This window comes from Camelus bactrianus, chromosome 12 (genome assembly GCF_048773025.1).
Source record: "Camelus bactrianus isolate YW-2024 breed Bactrian camel chromosome 12, ASM4877302v1, whole genome shotgun sequence".
Classification (NCBI taxonomy): domain Eukaryota; kingdom Metazoa; phylum Chordata; class Mammalia; order Artiodactyla; family Camelidae; genus Camelus; species Camelus bactrianus.
The window spans coordinates 30,463,919-30,486,359 of record NC_133550.1 but is presented as its reverse complement, the minus strand read 5'-3'; the positions used below and the strand labels follow the sequence as shown (position 1 = coordinate 30,486,359).

Below are 22,441 nucleotides of genomic sequence, written 5' to 3'. Positions count from 1 at the left end.
CCATTTTGGTGTTAATCGCTACCATTCCTTGAATGGCTGTGCCCTGACCCCCTCCCTCCTGTCTCAGGATGATGGGCAGGAATCCCAAATTAAAGGAACTAGTAGAAGCACTCAATACTCGTTAAATTTAACTTCTGGACCACATAGAGAGACCACTCTAGGTAATAATGATGCAGGTGGGAGTGAGGATAGAGAAAAAGAAGCAAATTTGAAAAGTAATGGAAATGTGGGACCCCTTCACTCACCAAAGGCAGCATTTCAGAGCCAGGACAGGCATCAGGGGATTTAGGAAGTAGTGATTAATCATGGAGCCCACTGTGCCAAGTTAATGGATGAGGGCTTGGAAATGCAATCCAGGATCTTTATCATAATAAGATCAAAGGCTTAAGATGGGGAGTGAGAGGCAGTGGTAGGAGAGGGGTTTAATATCATACACAGACCGGATGCAAGCCACTGGAGGGGATTGATTTACTGTTGCCTTCTTTATGAGTCTGATTAACTCTAGATACTCTGGGACAAAGGTCAGTTTCTATTTTTCCTCTCTAAAGGGTAGCCTTTGGTTCCAGAAGCTTCTCCCAGATAGCCACATCGCTTGTTTTCTCATTTCCTTCGGGTCCCTGCTAAAGATAGGCAGAAAAAATTACTGGTGAAAACTAGAAGGTTGAAAAAATAAACCCAAGTTGCTCTTTTGTCTAGATTTTTGGGAAACAAGGAAAAGAGAATTAAATCTGTTTTAAAATTTTAAACTTCTATTATTTTTGCTATTGCACATTCATCATTCATTATATTCCGTGCATTTTTAGAGACTTTAATTTTTTATCATTTTTATTGGATACTGAATATATATAAAGTAATTATTATAACATATGTGTAAGGCTTAAAGAATAATAATACCATGAATACTCGTAAATTCAATATCTGGTTTAACAATGGACAATTACCAGTGCCTTTGAAGTCAAGCCCACTTTGTGTAGCTCCTTGATCTCATCCCTCTCTCTTTCCAGAGGTAACTGCGATCCTGAATTTTATGCTTATTGTTCCCTTATTTTTCTTTATGATTTTGTCATAATCTTTAATCAATTCATTGCTTGGTTTTCTGTATTTTTGAACTTTATGTAATTGAATCATACTCAATCTAGTCTTCTGTGACTTAATTTTTGCTCACTTTGTGCTTTTGAAATGCACTTCACTGTTTCATTGCTACCCAGTGTTCCATTTAAAGAACAAGCCACAATCTATCCATTCTTTTACCAATAGATTTGGGTAAATTTCATTTTTTTAAATTATTGTAAACACTGCTGCTATAAACATTTTTGTGGAGCCAGCTAGCACTCTCTGGGAATGTGGAGCTGGTTGGCACTCTCTGAAGCCACTCTGAAACCCATAAATCCTCTGCTCTCCATGTGCCTGGAGCTGACAGGCACTCTTAACCCCTACGCCCTACTTTAGGATAAAAACATCTTCCCTGATGGAGTAGAGCCCTGTGGGGCCTCCCTGGTACAAATCCTTTCCGTGTCCCCCATTTCTTGTTTGTAAGAAATAGGCTTCATTCAGCCTCCTTGACCTTCCCTGAGTTCCAAAGGGTAGATTCAAACAGTTGCTAATCAGGGAGGGGAGGGAATGCAGAAACAGGGGAGGAACAGTCAAGAAACAATAGTGCAGTGTTGCGCAGGCCCCAGTTCGTCCTAAAGGAATTTACACAACAACATCTTTGAGTTTGTCTGCAGGGACTAAGACCCCCACTCAAGTGGAGGATGGTAACTTGAAGCTAAGCACAAGATTTCTGGAGCACTGCTCTGTTACCTCACTACCAACTAGTCAAAAGGAAGTCACACACTGCAGCCTTCATCCTAAATTTTACCTATAAAACTCCCTGAAAACCATTGGACAGTTTGGGGTTTTTGAGCACAAGCCATCTGTCGTTCTTGCTCGGCCCTGCAGTAAACCTTTCTCTGATGCAAAGTCTGGCCTCACTGTGCATCAGGCACACGAACTTGCATTCAGTAACAGATGTAAAATACCTCATTTTAGTTTTGATTTGCAGTTACTTCCCTGGATAACAATGAAGGTGAGAATCTTTTTACATATTATTGTCATTGGCTATACTTTTTCTTCTCTGAAGTCCCTATTCATGTTTCTGCCCACTTAAAAATTGTGCTGTCTTCATCTTATTGATATTTTGGAATTCCTCACATATTCTTGATAATAGTCCTTTGTCAGTTGTATGTGTTATAAATATCTTTTCCTGCTATGGAGTGTGTCCTTTCATTTTTGTTGTGGCATTCTGATGAACAAAAATTCTTCATTTCAGTGTGGTTGAATTTAATAATTTTTTTCTTTTACTAATATTTATTGAAGTCTTTGTATCAGGTGTTGTGTTGTTGTTTACACAATTATCTCATTTAATTCTCTTAGCAACCCTGTGAGACAGGTACTGCTATCATCTTCATTTATCAGAGAGGAAACTGAGGCACACAGGAATTAGGACACTAGCCTAGGGTCAGATCAGCCCTCACACTCTGGTCTGTACAGTTTCGCAAAAGGCAGAGTACCATTCCTTCTTCTGTTCACTCAACCAATTCATACAAACCTCCTTCTGAGGCAGGAGGGAAGGGGGCAGGGCACAACCATTAAAAGTATGACCCAGCAATTGAGGATATGACAGAAACTGGTTAGAAGCACTTAGGCCCTAGATGGCGGAAGACTTGACTTCCAGTAGACCTTGAGCCTCATTATATGCTCATTGTAATATATTGGCATGCTAAATGACACACCCACAGGTGCCATGACAGTTCTGAGGCTGGCCATAAAAAGCCAAAAAGTAGGCGGTGGCTCAATTCCTGGAAATCCCCACCCCTTCCCCAAATTGTTTGTATAATCCTCTCACTTGTTAGCATATGAAATTATTGAGCCCATAAAAACTAATCAATCCTGCACCCTGGGGCCTCCCTTGCCTTCTGAGATAGCCTGCACTCTGTCTATGGAATGTGCATCTCCCTGAATAAATCTACTTTTACTTTACTACAGCTCGCTCTTGAATTCTTTCCTGTGAGAAGCCAAGGACCCTCACTTGGCAGAATGCGTTTCAGGGACTCACTGGAGACCTGGGACATGACCGTCATCTCGTGCCCCATTTTCATGCAACATTTCTGAATACTTAACAGTGACTGGGCCTCTCAAACACCAAGCAGGACCCAGAGCAAGGTCTGGGAAAGGTTAGACTTCAGGAACTTCCATGGGGACTTGAAAGTGAGATGGAGATCAGTGGATATGGTGAAAGAGAGAACTAGAGGAACTGAGGTCTTTGGAGAAAATCTTAGAGAAACACACACACACATGTACACACAAAAAGGAAAAATAAATTGCTTCTCCAAATAAACTAGGACATTCAAAAGTATCAATTAGAGAATCAAGAATGAATCACAAAATGGAGGGTATAACTCAGTGGTAGAGCCAGTGCTTAGCATGCATGAGATTAAAAATAAATTAATGAATAAATAAATAACCGAATTGCCTCCCCCCCAAAATTAAAAAAAAGAAAAAAGGAATGAATCACAACATTCTGGAACTAAAAATGACCTTAATGAAATCTAGTCAACTCCAACACTTTTACAGACAAGAAAACGGGCCCAGAGACATTAAAGAACCTGCGGACACCCTGGGCTCCTTGGCAGGAAGCCCCCCTCCTCCTAGGCCAGTCTTCTAGTCACAGCCCTATGAGTAAATGCTAACAGATGTTCCTTTTACCACACTGAACTGATGGCAGTCTTGGCGGTGGATCTTGTCCTCAACTAGTAACCAGTTTATCCCAATCGCCTGATACCACCTACTATCCTCCCTTAGAATTATTTTTTCTGGTTGTTTTAAATGAGTATGCTTTACCAGCTGTTAGTTAACACCTCCAGATATTTTTAGAAAAGAACAACCATAAATTATATTAAATTTTTTAAATGAGTACATCGAGGATTTATAAATTAGTCCTACATGTTTAGAATCTGGAAAGTATTTTTCTGTATAAACCATGTTAAACATGGTAGGTAGTTTCTACCACCGAAGTCCTTAATGCATAATGTAGCTGAAGTCTCCATTGCCTCTTTATGTCTTGCTCCAGAAATCCTTTCCTCTTCCAAGATCTTAAACAAATTCTCTTATTTGTTTTCTAAAAGTTTTATAGTTTTACCTTCTACATTTGTCTTTAATCCATCTGGAATTTATTTTTGTCTATGGTATGATGTAGGGTCCAATTATATTTTATTCATTATGGATAACCATTTCTTGTTAGCCTGTAATTCCAGCTATGCTAGATAATCTCCAAAGATGATCAGTTCCTTCCCTCCTTGTATGTGTGCCACTCCACTCATCAAGAGGTAGGGTCTATTTTCCTTTTCCTTGAATCTGGGATGAGCTGCTACTGGCTTTAACAAATGGTGAGAGGTCACCTGGAAGAGAAATGAACTCCAGCCAACAGTCAGCACGAAGGCCCCAGCCATGCGACAACAGTACTTTTGGACTTTCCAGCCCAGCACACCCACCAACCTGAACGAAGTTTCATGACTGAGTGTAGGTGAGAGCAACATAAGAACTGGCCAATCAATCCATAGAACTCTAAGAAATTATAAAATGGTTGCTGTAATAAGACATGAAGTTTTGGGATAGTTTGTGACATAGCAATAGATAATTGCTCTGTAACAAATCCAGTGTCCATACAGTTTATGGAGTCTGTTTCAGGATTGTTTATTCCACTTCATTGGTCAGTTAATCTCAATTACTATATAATAGGGCAAGTATTTCTAATTTGTTCTTTTTCACATTTTCATGTAGTAGAATTAGCTTACTAGTTTTCAGATACACAGTTACTCTGATCTATTATATCTTTCTCCATTTACATGGTCTTGTGAACTGAGACATATTAAATTTTTTGAGAATTTACTTGAGCAAAGATCGATTGTATCCAGCAGCATTAAACAGGAAGTGGTTAGAAGCACTCCACCAACAGGAGTGAGGGAAAAGACTTTTTTACAGAGAGGAGGTGGAAGCAAAGCAAGGAAATTATTTGATTAAATGGTTACACTATTTCACAAAGCCTAGCTGGATGTTTGTGATTGGTTGTCTTTAGATTTCCATTTCTTAACCTTGAGCCATTACAGGCTTAGGATGTGGTTTGCTTGTGCAGGCTACTAAGGCATTAAAGTCACCTTTGTCTAATGTCCTCCTTGTTTAATTTGTCTTCCTTAATATTGATTTAATATTTAGTGTTAGATTTATATTTTCTCCATAGAGATCTTACCTGTCTTTTATTACGTGTATTTCTAAGTAATTTTGTTTTTGTTGTTGTTGTTAGTATATATCTTCTTTGTTACTGATATATACAAGTGCAATTTGCTATAGTATACTGATTTTGTAACCAGAAACTCAGCTAACTCTCTTACTAATTTTTAAACTTTATCTTTGGATTCTTCAGAGTTTTGTAGCAATCCAGTCAGCTGCAAACAAGGATAGTTTTGTTCCTTTTTCTTCAACTCTATTTGATTTCTTTTTCTTTTCTTACTTCACTAAGACCTCTAGTACAGTGGTAAATAGGAATCTTGTTCCTGATCTTAAAAGAATATTTTTATTTTTATATTTCACCATTAAGCATGATCTTTACTATAGCTTTTTTCCCTAGATAAGTTTTATGAGGTTAAAGAAGTTTTCTTCTGTCCCTTCTATTTTGTTGCAAAGAATTATTTTTCCAAAATCATGATTTAATGTTTAATTCTACTAAATTATCTTCTTGCATCTTTTGAGATAATCATTTGATTTTTCTCCCTTAATTTGTTGCTGTGGTATATTAAAATATTTTCAAAAGATGAACCAATATTGAATTTCTGGAATAAAGCCAACTTTGTGATGAATTATGTTTTTTATCTAATGTTAGAATCAGTTTGCTAAATATTTAGGATTGGCCTATAATTTTTCATTCTTATGTTGCTTTTGTCTGTCTTTGTTGCATTTCATGCTTATGTTGACATTATAAAATGATTTGAAAAGTGTTTTTCTTTTCCCATATCCTAGAAGAATCTGTTTAAGACTGGATTTACTTGTTCCTTAAATATTAGGTAAAAATCTCCCCATGAAACTATTTAGGCATGATATTTTTTGTGGAAAGATTTTTGATTAATTATTCAACTTCTTTAAAGATTATATGATTGTTAAAGTTTAAATTCATCTGAGTCAGTTTGGTATGTTATTTATTTATTTATTTATTTATTTATTTATTTATTTATTTATTTATTTATTTATTTATTTTTTAGTTATTTGTAATTTTAAAGTTGTTCATAATATCCTCTTTTCTCTTTAACAGTTAAAATGATATTCCTTTTAGGATCCTAACAATATTTATTTGTGGTTTCTCTTTTTTTCCAGAGATTTGTTCACTTTATTAGTCCTTTAAAAAAAACCAAAACTGTCTTACTGAGCTTCTCTGTTTTGTGTTTTTTCTTTATAAATTTCTACTGTTATATTTCTTATTTCTTTCTTTCTACTTTCTTTGGGCTTATTTTCTTCTTTTTCTAACTACCAAAGTTGGGTGCTTAGCTAATTATTTTGTTAGCTTTTATTCTTTTATAGTATATGCATTTAGAGTACTATAAATGTCCCTTCAAATACTCTTTTAGCTACATCTCACTAATTTTGACAAGTAGTATTACTGTGCAGTTTTAAATATTTTCTAATTTTTATTATGATTTCTTTGTTCCATGACCTATTTAGAAGTACATTTTGAAATTTCCAAATGTGTGCTTTTTTCTGTTTATTAAAAAAAATCAATTTCTAAATTAATTGTCTTATAGTCAGAGAATGTGGATAGTAATTCTTTGGCATTTGTTGAGACTATTTTACAGTTAGTATCCAAGTCATTTTTCATAAGTTATTCCATGGGGCTTGTAAAGAATGTATACATTCCTGTTCTTGGGTTCAGTATACTATGTATAGAGATCACATAATTCATCGTTATTCAAATCATTTCTTCACTGACTTCTTTGTTGGCTTGACTATAAACTTCTTTAAATATTTATTTTATGTTTAATTTCTTGTCTTGTTCAAGGAAGTTATATCTGTTCTGTGTTTGCTCTCCTCTTTTTGAGCTTCTGTTTGAGTCCCGCTGGGTGTCTGACACTTGGTGATCTAGTCTACTCTTGTTAGGTTATGTGAAATAACAAACAACCACCAAGTCTTAGTGGCTTACAGCCACAAAGATTTACTTCTTTTTCATCTTGTATGTTATTCACTGGTCAGCTATGCTACATGTCTTCTTCATTTTGGGACCTAGGTTGAAGGAAGAGCCCATTCCTGGGACAGGCTACTTTGGGTCAGAGGGAAAAGAGCAATGCATAACTACTGGAAAGCTCTGAAAGCTTCTGCTTGGGTGATGCATACAATACTTCCAAGCACATAGCATTGGGCAAAACAAACCATGTGGCCAGTGGGGTGTAAAAGTACAATCATATCACAGGGAGAGAGGAGAGAATGATGAGGAACAGTAATACAATCTACAACATCTGCCTTTTTATTCTTTTTAAATAGTATCTACATAGAATATCTGAAAAAGATCTTTTGGTAACTAATTCACAGCTGCCCCTGCCTGGCCCCAGTTATACACTACATCCAGTTCAAAATAGCTAAGCTGGATGATTTGTTTGTGCTTTAGTCACACATGTTTTTGTACCTTCTTCATGTAGTTTTGTCTCACCTCAACAATTAGACTGAAGATTGATAAAGGATCTGCTGAGAACAGTGAAAAATGCAAACACAGTTCTCCAGCTGTACTTACCATTTGAGGGATTTTTTAAAAAAACTCCGTGAATTTCATGCATGAGCCATCAGTCCCTGCTGTGTTTGCAATTGCTTATTAACACATCTGTATTCTCCACCAGACTACTCTGTGAGGTCAGGTAGCATCTGTTTCGTTCACTATTGTGTCCCAGTGACTAGCACAGCATTTGCATATAATAGCCTTCAAAAGAAAAATGTGAAATGAATAAACAAACTAAACTGGAATTATAATAATACAAGGCTAGGGTCCCAAATCAAATGAACAAGGTCAGGTTAGTTAAGATAAGCTATAGTCATTAGAAGCCCATGATAAAACAGAGATAGTATTTATACTAAATCAACAAAGTCCTTGGAGACTGTTTGCTTCTTTGGAGAATGTCTGCTTCTTTGGAGAGTGTCTGCTTCTTTTGTGTAAAGCCAGTTGAACAACAAAAAGTCTGAACAGATCGAAGCTAGCTTCCAAGTTGGTGTAACTAAGCTGGGTTTTTTTGTTTGTTTTTTGTTTGGCCCCCTTTCCTTCAAAGGTTTGCAGGCAGAACTTGTCAGGCTGGTAATGGTTGTTTCTATTTTATGTCATACCACTCTGAGAACAGCACCATGTGAGAGCCCCAGAAAGGTAGACAGCCTGCATGAATGAATGGGTCCTGGCAGCAGGAGAGTGTGGGCCATGTCAGGAGTTTTTTGTGTGAGAACCAGCCTCTCCTATATACCCAGAACCACCAGCAGAGGTCACGCCTGATCTCTGTGGTGATCCTGCTGTCTGCTTTGGTTAACTGTTTTCATAACACTATGTTTTTTCTTTATGTAGCATGCTTTTTCTATGTAGGGCACATTTTCTCTGTCCTCTCACATCATCAAGGACAGCTATGATGTGCTTATTTCGTGCAATAAGGATTTACCATATGCCTACTCTCTGCCCTGTACTGAGACTACAGTGGTAAGCAAAACAGGCATAGCCCCTGCCCTCCTGTCCTCCTCTACTGGAAAGGACAGTTAGTTTAATGAGTAATTTTCAAAATTACGGTTTGGTTTATGCTGTTTGAAATATATGGTACTAGGAGGGTAAGTGAAAGAAAATGGACCAAAAGTAACCCCTTAAGGAACCAGGGAAATTCTTCCAGGGAAGCAGAGTTTCTAGTGTGTTCTGAAAGACAACTGAGTTAAGTAGACCAAGAACCATAGAGAAAGCCTGTAATTTATCTTAAGCAAATATTTGTTCTTTTAACGAAGAGAAGAGAGAGGGTCTTGTTAAACTGTAAGATTCTGGGCTATGCTTCCTGGGGTCTAATCTTTGCTCTGCCATTTACTAGCTGTGCTCCAGTTTTCTCATCTGTACAGTCAGGAAAGTAACAGTACTCGGTTCATGGGGCAATTGTCAGGATTAAATTGTCACGTACGCATCTGGCATAAAGTAAGCGCTCAACGCACATTGTTATTTACTGGAATATTCAGCAGTTTCCATTTTACCTCAATAATTTTTCAGATTCAAAAATTCTCTGTGAATCAGTGCTGTGCTAACATAATAGACTTTAATCTGCTAAATTCTGTTTCTGAAGCACAGCCACTTTTTGGCTTCGATTGTTGTTCATGTGTCTTGCGTAGACAGCACACAAGAATCCAGCTAAATTTCACAGGACAATGTAAGATGTACAGCTCCAAGCCACATAATGTAGTTGTAAGTTGTATAATGTAATTTTTCCTAATCGCATAAGAAATCCCCTAGGTAACGTGGTCACACTGATAGAAACAGAGTCCTTGAATCTTAAGATAGCAAATCACAGACTTATTTCAAAGTTATTAATTCACAAAGCTTTTATTGTGTTTTATATTCGGTCAGTTTTAATTGCACATTTTCCTTTCACTAGACAATGAAATCCCATCAGTCTCAGGGCTGTATAGCATCTTAAATCACAAAACTTTCCTTGACTGTTTAATGAGGATCTTTGTGGCTAAATTTTGGGGACTGCTTTGAAGTCTCTTTCCAATAAAGGGAGCACTAAAAAGGATGTCTAGGACATAACTGAAAGGTCTCAGATTGTTGTAGATATTAGAAGCAAAAAGCTGCATAATATACAAATAGATCTGACAGAAAAAAAAAAAACTATGAAACGAAGAGCACACCTTTTAAATTACAAATTATTTTCATTTTCTGAAATTATACTCTACTCCAGAATATCAGTCAAATGCCCTTCTGATTTTTGAACATTGTAAATTTTATTTTATTTTTTATTTTTGTTTTTGTGTGTTTTTGTTTGCTTTTTTGGAGGGGAGGGTTGGTAATTAGGTTTTTGTTTATTTATTCATTTTTAATGGAGGTACTAGGGATTGAACCCAGGACCTCATGCATTCTAGGCATGCACTTTCACAAGTTTTAGTTTTTTTAGCCTGCCCATTATCCAATCTTTGCAGATCTTTTTGATGTTCAAAGTACACTAGAACTTTCTTTATAGCTGTTAGAAAAAAAGTCATAGGTTCTATATCAATTTTATTTACATCTACATATTGATATATAGAAAAATACTGTAAGACATTACTCATGGGTCTCTTTGGTTCTGGGATTAAGGGAAGCTTTTGTTTTTGTTATTATCATTTTTCTATTTATAATTTTAGTTTTATAATAAAAATATGTAGTGTTGGTTTTCTAAGTGGACCGAGGTAATAGTTCTGAGTCTTAAGCAATTCCATTTGAACATAATTCACCTATTTTAAACAAAACAAAGCCAATCAAAAAAGTTAGCTGGTAAAAGAAATACTATATTTTACTGCAGAATTCCCCAGTTCCAGTATTGCTTTGCTGGTCAAGGGTTAATATATGATATCTACACCTTGCCTTTATATGGTTCTTAAGGGTCTCGCTCTTGGATTGATTCATTATTGAGACCAAGTTAAATTTTTTGGAAAGGAGAATTCCCCTGCTCAGCAGGCTAGCTGCCCACAGACTGGCCACATTAACTCCACCTATCCCCAGCCTAGCCAAAGAATGAATAAAAAGCTGGTGGAATAAGACAGGTCATAAATTTGATTTCTATATCCCAAATCACTTCCATTCTGGGCTGACCTCACCCTGGCGGCCTGATTTGATTACAAGGTCATTTTCCCACATGTTGGACTCAGCCATTTAAAAGGTACAATGTGTTGGTTCATATCTGATCCTTGGGGAATATTTGCCCATTTTATGAGCAGCCCCTCTATTTGACATAATTCAACCCAATGGGCAGTTGCTCCTCAGGGAACCCGATGTTAAACCCTCAGTTAAACCTCAGGGTTGTCCCAGCCAGATCTCCAGGTGCCCTGAGGAGAGCCGCTTGGCCGGGTCAGTGGTGCTCAGGCGCTGCTTTCCTGAATCTCATTTCAACTCAGACCTTTAAGAACAATCAACAAGGAAGTCTTTGTGCTCCAAAATGTTCTCATATTTATGATAGCTCTAATGTGTGGGGAAAGACTCAACCTAAAGATTTGATTGAAAAGTTACTTCTTAGCCTCAGGAAAGTCATTTTTATAAAAATAACATTATTTCAGTTACTCAGAATCTTAAAACTGCTTCGAAGGCAACAGATCTCATTGATTTTAATTTCAGAGCTGAAAAGACCAGGTATGCTAGCGATTTTATCTAGTAAATGAAGACACTGAGGCCCAAAGAGAACCAAGCAGACTGGCTCTTAATTGGAACTGGGACAAAAACCTTCTGATTTCCAACCCAATGCCCTTCGCACTACCTCTCTCTGCCCTTCGGATCCTCTTATTGATGCTGGCTAAGGGACTGTTGCATTGGACAACATCGCTGTTAATAATGATCACTACTGTTTATGGAGCCCTTTCTAGGTGTATGAGGCTGTGTATCACACTCAGTCTTGACAACAGCCTGATGAAGTACGCCTGTCCTCTTATTATCCCATTTTATAGGCAAGAAAATTGAGTCCCAGAGAAGATAAGTAACTTAACCCAGCACTTCAAATGACAGTGAGTAAAAGGCAGGACTGAGATTTAAATCCAGTTTTTTCTGACCTTAGAACCCAAAGCTTTGTACTATTCAGCACTGTGGCTGGATTTCAGAACCTTCTTTTTTTAGCTAAAGATATAAAATGATCTTATAAAGGCTCTTAGCCTTGAAGGCTTAAGTTATCTCACCTGATAAGAACAGCATCATTATCAGGCCTTAGGATCTCATTGTAGGGCTCTCTCCCTTCCTGGCCCACAAGTCAGAATAAAATTCTTCTAAAATAGGTTCGTTTTGTGTATGGTAATTAAACCCCCTTAAGTGTATCTTACACTAAATTCTTTTCTGAGAGATGGGCTAGTTACAAAACCGCGACAGAGTCCGCACAAAGATTGCAAGCACCCTAGAGTGGAAGTTGCTAAAGACATTTGAAAAACCAGGGATGGCTGGGCAGAGGCTTCTTGCCTGGGAAAGACAAGAGCGTGGGGCCCGTCTGGGCTGTCCACTGGGTCCAGGCAGGCATAGCACGTCATAAATAACCTCTTACACATGCCTCACTGCCAGCTCAAACTGGGTTTTGAATGTATTTGGTTTGCTTCTAAAGAGAGTGTGAGCTAAAGGCTGTCATTTAAAATTGCCCAGAACTCATGTCACAAGAACAGGTGGGTCCAGATTGAAAACAAAATAAATGAGAGGCTGAATTTACCAAAGCAAACATTATGGAGTGATTATTTTGCTTTAGAACAGGATTACCCCTTGGGACTCTTTAAAGCAGTGATCTTCCTTACTGCAATTAAAATGTAAATTTCTCTATTCAAATTTGGTTAACACTTCTGAACTTTCAGGAAAATGCTTGTTTTTATTAAGCAAAGGATCCCTTGTATGGAAGAACAAATGAAAGGTTTGATTCTTTCTTAGGAATACTGAAGAAGGCCTGCAAAACTTTACTTCCTTTTCCTTCCTAAATGTTAAAGCTGTTATAGAAGCCCCTTTATGGGAGAACTTCTGTTTTTATTTTATTTTTTTTTAAAAACTTCTTATTTAATCCTCCCTACCACCCCTCGCCCTTAACAGAGGCACTGGGGATTGAATCCAGGACCTCTAACACTGAGCTATATCCCCTATCCTTTGTTTTTAAATATCACCCAACATTCTTTCCAAAAACATACTTGTTAAAGCCCAAGATTAGGAAGAGATAAAAAACCTTTTTGAAATCATTTTATCTGCTGCTGAAAGCCCTTTATCAGTAGGTGGCGCTCTAAGAATGAGATTACTATATTGTGGGGCCCATGCATTTAGGCTATAAGGCAAAATTCCACCCTTTCTGGGGCACCCTCCTGAAGGAAACAGCTTTGCCCTGACCCCTGAGAAACCCCTCTTCCTGAGCTGTCCAGCTCTGCACCTTCTGCTTGCATAAAAGGATGCCCACATTGTACCTTTCTTAGAACCGCAGTCTATGAAGGCTAGAAATGACCTCATGTAATGGCTTAGCTTGCAGCCTTTTGGTCCTGGGAATTCCCCGTGAGGCTATAGATTCAGTCTGGGCAAGAGAAGATAGCGTAGCAGGAGTGGGGACCATGGGCATCTGTCCACTTTTTCATGTAACTTACTTGTGCCTTTTGGGCCTGCATGGACCTGATCATGTATTTGCCTCTTCCGTCTGAGGATGGAGTGCTGCTGCGCACACTCAACTTTATGGCTTGTTGGGTCAGATAACATGTAACTCATGATGTAGTTCAGGTTGTATGGAACCTTGGTAGGTCATTCAGTCTCTACTGAGGCCGAGTAGTAGGCAAAGACTATTTTTTCAAAAGGAGATACGTATCTGCAGTTGATGGCAGAGCTTTGCTCCAAAATCCTTAGTCTGTGCTGTGATTCATCTATAGGGGTTACCAAAGGCTCCAAAAAGCATCCCCATCTGCTGCGGTTGCCGCAGGCACCACTGAATCTCCTGGACCATATGAACCAAGTGGTAGAGCTGCTTTCACAGCAGCCTGGACTTGCTGCAGAGTCCTCTCTGGGAGACCTTCTCTTGTTCTGTGCTCCACTCAAAACTAGCACCTTCTGCTTTATGGTACTTTACTAGGGCATTGCTGTTCTCTTAAAATTTTTTTCCTTTCTCCTCCATTTTTCCGTGTTAGCTTTAGAGGGTTGGAGAAGTTAGTTTAAATTGAAATAAATAAATAAATAACTGGTGAGATTCACAGGAGGAACTTGGAACTGGTCCATTCAACTCTAAAGTTTATATACTTAACCATTATACTGTACAGTATATGCACATTTGTAAACTGCTTCCCCATTACTTAATACATGATTAGCATTTTCCTCATAATATTATGTTTCTCATAACATAAAAACTCCTCATAAACATAATTTTTGTGACTGTTTAATAGTCAGCTGTATGACCTGGCTATTGAAAACAGCACATAGTCAACATCTTTTTGCATGTATTCTTATCTGGCTTTCTAATTAATTGTTTACTTAGAATATTGTTGGAATGGAATTGCTAGATTAAAGGTCTGAACATTTCTAAGGCTATTCATACTTAATGCCAGATTTCTTTCCACAGTGTTCTCAAATTCTTTTGTTTTGGGCCCCTGTTGCCATAGAGATTATATGATCTGTGAGGTCAGACATCATTTCTAAATTCCCAGGTCCTCATGCAGCATAAGGCATAGCTCTGCATACATACTAGGAATGTAGTAAATAGTTGACGTGATTGGAATGGTTGGAATTGAATAACTGGAGTGCCTTATCTTGTGTGGAGGAATTGAGACCCAGGTGGATACTGGGATGAGAAGTGGGAACTATTCACTTCAACCAACTTGATCCATGTAATTAAGGGGGAAAGTGGACATAAAAACAGATACATGTCAAAAAGAAAAGATAACCTACTGAATGGGAGAAAATATCTGCAAATGATATGACTGATGAGGGGTTACTATTCAAAATACATAAATGCTCATACAACTCAAAATCAAAAAAACAAACAACTCAATTTAAAAAATAAGCAGAAGACCTGAATAGTCATTTGGCTAAAAAGGACATGCAGATGGCCAACAGGCACATGAAAAGATGCTCAACATCACTAATCATCAGGGAAAGGCAAATCAAAACCAGCTCACATCTGTCAGAATGGCTATCATTAAAGGAACACAAATAACAAATGTTGGTGAGGATGTGGAGACAAGAGAACTCTCATACAGTGTTGGTGGAAATGTAAATTGGCACAGCTACTGTGGAAAACAGTATGGAGGGTTCTCAAAAAACTAAATTTAGAACTACCATATGACCCAGCAACTCTACTCCTGGATATATATATCTGAAAAAAAATCAAAACAGTAATTTGAAAAGTTACATGCACCCCAATGTTCATAGCAGCATTATTTACAATTGCCAATATATGGAAGCAGCCTAAGTGTCTGTCAACAGATGAATGAATGAAAATGTGGTGTGTACACACACACACACACACACACACACACACACAATGGAATACTACTCAGCCATAAAAAATAATGAAATTTTGTCATTTGCAACAACTTGGATGGACTTGGAGGGTATTTTCATAAATGAAATAAGTCAGACAGAGAACAACAAATACTGTTTGATATCACTTATACATGGAATCTAAAAATACAACAAACTAGTGAATATAAGGAAAAAAGAAACAGACTCACAGATATAGAAGACAAACTAGTGGTTACCAGTGGGGAGAGGGAATAGGTGAGGGACAATATAGGGGTAGGGGATTAAGAGGGGCAAACTATTATTATAAAATAAACTACAAGGATAAATTGTATAATACAGGGAATATAGCCAGTATTTTATAATAACTATAAATGGAATATAACCTTTAAAATTTGTGAACCACTACATTGTACATCTTTAACTTATATAATATTGTACATCAACTATACTTCAACAAAAAATTACAAAAATGAAACAGAACAGTTGTGTCAAGTGTTAGCAACTGTCTCTGGAAACCATGGCAGACACTGTCTGTTGCCCATAGTCCAGTCCCCAATCCCCATTCATGATCTCCTTAACCCATCTACAACCTTGTTTTCCACCACCTTCCAGCCAGGTGTGGCCACATGGCACAGTTCTGTCCAATGAGATGACAGCAAAATCTGTTGGGCAGGATTCTAAGAGAAGCTTTTGTGGTTTGATTTTAAAAGGGCTAGATTTAACTGGCATGGCATTTTCTTTCTTTCCCCTTCTTCCTGTTCGGAACACTACATGATGCCTGAGGATACAGCAGCCCTCTTGAGATCATGAGAGGCCAAGGATTAGGACAAACTCCAATTAGCTAAGGCTGGCAGGACATGAATGGATATGAACAACTGTAATAACACTTATATATTCCCTGTTTCACTATTCCAGCAGTTTGCCTACGTTAAACTATTAATCCTTTCAATAGGCCTTGGAGGTGAAGTGTATTATTATTTCTGAAAGATAATTTTTAAAATAAGTTTTAGGTTCATAGCAAATTGAGGGGGAAGGTACAAAGATTCTTGATATACCACCTGCCTCTACACATGCATAGCCTCCTCCATTATCAACATCCCCCACCAGAGTGGTACAGTTGTTACAACTGATGAACCTACCTTGACACATCATAATCACCCAGAATCCATTGTTTATTTTAGGGTTTACTCTTGGTACATATTAGATACTCAATAAATATGTTTGAATAATTGAATAAGTCAATAAATGATTGATGGCTAAAACTGCAATAAATTGACTCTCCTGTTCATGCTTTATACTTAGTATCACACTGATTTGCATTCTCTGGGTACAGGCTAGCAAAGCTAGAGGACAGAAGTTCTGTACTTTGTGGTTATGCCAGTCTAAACTGGCATTAAAAAATACACTATGAATAAATCATGAAGTCCATGAACTGTTGAGGGGTAAGTTTGGTTTTTTTTGTTTCCCTTGTAGTTTTTCTGTCCCCTTTTAGCTTCCTCTTTAGCCATCAGTTTCTTACTTTTAATTCCATAATACCTCTAATATTAATTTATCCTTTTGATTTGTGCATCTCATATATGCTCTTTTCTTCTTCTTTGTCTCTCCTTATTTCCCTGGACATTCTGTGTGGTTCCTCTCCACCTCTGATTGGATGATTTCTCTAAGGTATAGAGAACTGTTTGCTACCCTGTAATGTTCCCTGCTTGTGCCACCCTCACCACTCATTTCAATTTCCTGGTGTGATTTATCCAGCAATCAGACCATTGCCCCAAATTGGCTTTGCAGAAAGGCTTAATAGTGTGTCTTATCCCTTCGGGGACTGCTCGTGATTATCATCCAGGGAAACTCAGGTTTCCATTTTGCTGATCCTTCAGTTGAGCCAGATCAGCCACATGAGCCATCTTGTTTAGTACCAAATTGCGCTATTAATTCCCAGAGTAACGTGCAATACGTGGAAGGAGTCGAGTGCCTCTGTCGGCAGGAAGGGGCTCTGCTTCTCCTTTGTAATGCAGCTTGCTTTTTCTTTCTCTGAGGCAGTGGAGATGCCCTGGAAGACAGGTGAGCTGGAGTGGAGGCTCATCTCATTGAGGTGTCAGTCTTGAGCAAGTCACTGATTCTTTCGGGGTCTCGGATTCCTCCCAAATCTCTAAGATATCATCCAGCCCTGTAATTTATGATTTTATAAATAAGAAATGGCACACTAACTTTTAAAAATCCATATTACGAAGGTCACCTCAATTAAATGTTAGGGGAAAAAAATCTTAGACTTTCCCCATAACATTATTATCAAATTAATCATATTCAGTCTCATACATGGAGTTCAGAAAAATAGACTGTAAGAAGCAAATAACAGGTAACATCAGAATCCAGGATTCAAGGTTAGATTCATGGCAGGAATCAAGAACAAAGGGATCCAGTCCAGCCAGTGACTTGGGTGAGACACGGGGGAAAGAGCTTCTAAAAGGTGAAATGGGTTTTTTGTCTCTCCTATTTCTGCTGTTTGTGTTCTCTTATTTCCTGACCCTTACCTTCTGCTCTCCTTCCTCTCCCCACAACAAGTATATATTTTATACTTGTTATTTTTGTTATATAAAATATGTTTTGATGTTTTTGGTAGAAAGTTTCTAAAATAAAGTATGTATTGTTTCCTTGTTCTCTGATGATCATATTCAGGTATGTTCAGTCTTCCAGCAACATAGCAATCTGATCAGTAGGTGGCTACAACTGCTCTGGTGCCACCTCAACAGGTTAATGAGTGCCTGGCACTCTCCACTTCAAGGTTCCTTCCAGGCAGTGATGCCAATGGCTGGAGCAGGTGGAACATCACTAATGTGCAACCGCATGGCTTATTATCTTCAGGGACTGCTTGAAAGTCAGGAGGAGAAATGAGAACATCCTTTGGAACCCAGAGGCCCTAAAGTGCACCAGCTCAATTTAAGCCTTTTCTGCGTAACTCACATGTGTTTACTCTTCTACACAAACCCTTCCCTGACCCCTTTCCTAACCTTGTCCCCAGGTGGGGACAGTTAGACCACATGTGGATTTTTAACTTCACTTGCATGGTGTTGCCTTATTATGAAGTAGGGATCCCTTAATTGTAGTGAGACTGTTGTGGTGGCTAATTTTATGTGTTGAAAATATTATTATGTTTTAAAGTGTGCCCAGATATTTGGTCAAACATGTTGGATGTTTCTGTGAAGGTGTTTTTTGGATGAGATTAGCATTTACATCGGTGAATTTTGAGTAAAGCAAATTACTCTCCATAACGTGGGTGGGCCTCATTCAATCAATTAAGGCCTGAATAGAACAAAGACTGACCTCCCCCACTGCCTGGCGTAAGGGAATTCTGCTGGCCCATGGCCTTCAGGCCTGAACTGCAACTCTTCCCTGAGTCTCCAGCCTGCTGGTCTACCCCGTCAGTTTTTTTTTGTTTGTTTTTGTTTTTGTTTTTGTTTTTTTTTTTGGACTTGCCAAGCCTCCATAATCATGTGAACTAATTCCTTAACATAAATCTCTCTCTGTATATACACATCTTGTTGGTTCTGTTTCTCTGGAGAATCTGACTAATACAGGCTGGTCTTGCGCATAGAAAGCCCCTAGACAGACAGAAACAAAAAACTCCTGTCCTTGAACTGCAGGTACAGATAATGGAAGATTACCCCAGTGCAGAATTTCAAGTGTTGGAACCAGGATCTTAAGCTTAGATGACCTGCCTGGCTAAGAAGCAGAGCTGCTGCCTTTTATGGTAATATTAGTTGTTTCTAGCCACTGCCGTGGGGTGTAGACAGCTTTGAGTCTGTGAGTTCGTGCTCTTCTGACCTGGCAGAGACTCACTGAGTGTGGGCTAAGTTTAGGTGCATCTGTCTGAGATAACAGAGAATGGGGGCCAGGTTTACTCTCCTGCACCCTTGTCCTATTTATACCCTTTGTGCTGCTTCAGGAGTAAACCTAAGGAGAAGGAATTTTGAACTGAGCCTCAGGTGTTTTTCTTACCTAGTCTAGAACCCAGACCAAATGTTATGATCGAAGCACATGCAGTAATGATAAGTCATGGAATTGTCAGTCTCACATAGATCTGCTGCTCCTTTTGGTTAAACTCCAGATGCTTTTGGCTACTTACCTTCTTGGTCATAAGGATGCAAAAATTCAGCAGTTTCCAGTTTCTACCTCCTTATTTTACCTGCTTTTCCATCAGGACTTTGCATTTTGTACCCATTGCCTTAAATTCAGAGTCCATAGCTACACTTTATTCTTGACTCCTTTCCCTTCTCTAATATGATTGGTTCTTCTTCTGATCAATGCTGCTTATTTAACAGTACAAAGAAAAACAGAAAACTCATGTATAATTCTACTATCCAGTGATAGCTCCTATTAATATAGGGCAACAAGGCAAATCATTGACTTCAATTGGAAGACTGGGGAAAGAGCAAGTTTCAGAGATGGATTTCAGGGTATAAGGGAAATTAAGAACCCAGTTTTGGATAAGTTTGAGGTATCTATTGGATATCCAAGTACAAAAGGAAAGTCAGCGGTTTGACATAGTCATCTGGAGTTCAGAGGAGAAATGCAAGTTGGAGCTAGAACTTGAAAGTTATCAGTACATAAATGAAATGTAAAGCCATGGGCAGGAGAGGTCACCAAGGGAGTATAAAAAGAAAGGAGTAGAGACTTGAGGACCGAGTTTTGGGGCTCTCTGTGGGAAAAATGAGGAGAAACCAGCCAAAAAAAAAAAAAAAAAAAAAAGACGGAGATTGAATAGGGAGACAGGAAGACAAGAAAGAATCAAATTTCAGAAGCCAATGAAAGAAGAATTTCATAAAGATGAAAGCCATCAACTATGTTCAGTGCTGCTGATAAGGTGTAGAAAATGACGACTGAGAATTGGCCAATGGACTTGGCAATCTGAACATTATTGGTGACTTTGACAAGAACAACTTTGGTGTCGTAAAACCTGATTAGAGGGGATTCTGGAAAGAATGGAAGGAGAGACTGGCACAGTGAATTTAGATAAGTCTTTCTAGGAGTTTTGTGGAAAAGGGATGAGAGAGATGGGGTGTGGGATGGAGGAGGACGTGGTGGATCAAGGGAGGATGTACCTTTCTAAATGGAAGGTATCGCACATGTTTGAATGCTAATGGTGATGATCACAATGCTGTGTTCCTTTTATAGGCACACCATATTTTAACCAGTCCCGCATTAGAACACATTTTATGTCTCCAGCTTTCACTATTATAAATAATGCTGCAACTAACATCTGCGCTATTTCAGATGCATGTGAAACCCAAACTGAAAAATTACTGTCCCTGAAACAATAAATGATGATTGATCAGAGAGGTGGGAACTGTCACTGGACCATTTTGGGTCAGGTGCCCAGTACTGCTTCCTCCAATCAGTGGGGGCTGAGATGGGGGTGATAAGATGGCATTTCAACCACAGGAGAAGGGGAATTTCCTCAAAGCTGAGTGTGTGGTATTTGCTCTGCACAGTTTTCAACAAAAGGTGTTTATTACAACATCCTTGAATGCCAGTCATTGTTTGCATTTCTAATTCTTACCTTAGGATAAATTCCTGAGTGAAATTAGTGGATCCAAGAATATGAACTTTTCAAAGGCTGTTGCCACGCTGTTTGCCAATCGTTGTGCCCACCTGCAGAGTATTAGAAAATCACTCCATGCACCTTGCCCATCGCAGCATGGACTACTGTAAACAATTCAAGCATCTGAAAAGTAGAAAACAGTTTCTCCTTGTTGTTTTGATATTACTAAAAATAGCTTATCAGTGAGCTTGAATGCAAGTGAAAATTAGCATTAACCAACATGTGCTTTCACAGTCCACTCATGGGCTATTGAACATGGTAGAACTGAATGGAGCTGCCGATGTGCAGCTCCTTCCTCTCCCTGCAGCACTGGAATGTTTCTGAACACAGCCTCAGAGATCGGTCTCCTTTTACAAACCTTCAGCTTGAACTTTTGGAGTGCACAGGCAAGGCAACTTAACCCATCCCCCGCAGAGTCTTGGCAAAGAGAGAGACCAAGCAGATGCTTGCAGAGCCAGTCCCGACACACCAGAAAGTAAATTCCCACCTCTGCTTGGGATTTCTTTTGTATCCTCCATTCACTTCAGTGACATTTCCTATCAGCTGAAAGAACATGTTGGAGGCTGTGGATAGTGGCAGCTGATAGTGGCAACACTGCAGGTCATCCCAGCTCAATCCCTTCTCCTTCTAAGGCATTTGTTCGGATGTCAGTATGATCCATGGGGCCTGTTTCTATTCCAGGCACCTCTAGCCCCAGCAGCCCCTGATCCCTTAACACGTGAACATTGTTCCCAGGCTAACCGCCGCAATGAGTGAATTCCTTAGGAGTGAAAAATGGACCTTTATTCCACAAAGGCAGGAGGAGGAGGGGAAATAAAGTTTAATCTTTAAAATTTCTTCTTTAAGTCTGAGATCTGTGGGGCCTATACAAGCTCAGAATTATGCAGAACTTCATCCTTTATCTCACTATGAAACTGCCAGGACTTGGGTCCTATGGCTCCCCACCAGAGTATATTTTGATTCCTTTATTGTATTTGGGTAAGTCTCATGACCTCTGGGCCTCCAAATTTGTAAAATAAGAAGAGTAATGGGTATTACTCTCCTGAGGGTCATTAATACCTCTATGAATAGAATTATGTGGTGTTTGCTCCTGACAGTGAACAGAGCATTGGACAACTAAGATGCACTGCATGACGTCATTTATTTTCTGGCTTTTTATTTTTTAATTTTTTTTAATTGAAATATGGTCAGTTTGCAATGTTGTGTTAATTTCTGGTGTATAACATAGTGATTCAGTTATACATATATATATCTTCCTTTTCATATTTTTTTTCCTTATAGGCTATTATAAGTTATTGACTATAGTTCCCTGTGCTATACAGTAGGACCTTACTGTTTATCTATTTTATATATAGTGGCTAATAGCTGCAAATCTCGAACTCCCAGTTTATTCTTCCACTTCCTGCCTTTCCCCCATGGTAACCATGTTTGTCTTCTATGCCTGGGAGTCTGTCTCTGTTTTGTAAATAAGTTCATTTGTGTCATTTTTAAAGAGTCCACATATAAGAGGTATCACATGGTATTTTTCTTTCTCTTTCTGGCTTACTTCACTTAGAATGACAATTTCCAGGTCCATCTATGTTGCTGCAAATGGCATTATTTTATTCTTTTTAATGGCTGAGTAG

The 22,441-nt window shown here is 38.5% G+C and overlaps 1 protein-coding gene across 6 annotated transcripts in view; it reads left to right on the top strand.

Moving 5' to 3' along the window:
* Window positions 1–22,441, top strand: part of ABTB3 (ankyrin repeat and BTB domain containing 3) — a 505,725-nt gene that overhangs the window by 78,430 nt on the left and 404,854 nt on the right. The window contains exon 1 of one of the 6 annotated variants that reach the window (XM_074375119.1): window positions 2,222–4,564. The exons of the other annotated variants lie outside the window; for them this stretch is intronic. The gene's annotated coding sequence lies outside the window, so the exon portion shown is untranslated. Of the gene's footprint in view, window positions 1–2,221; window positions 4,565–22,441 lie in introns of those variants that run through there. 6 annotated transcript variants of the gene reach the window in all.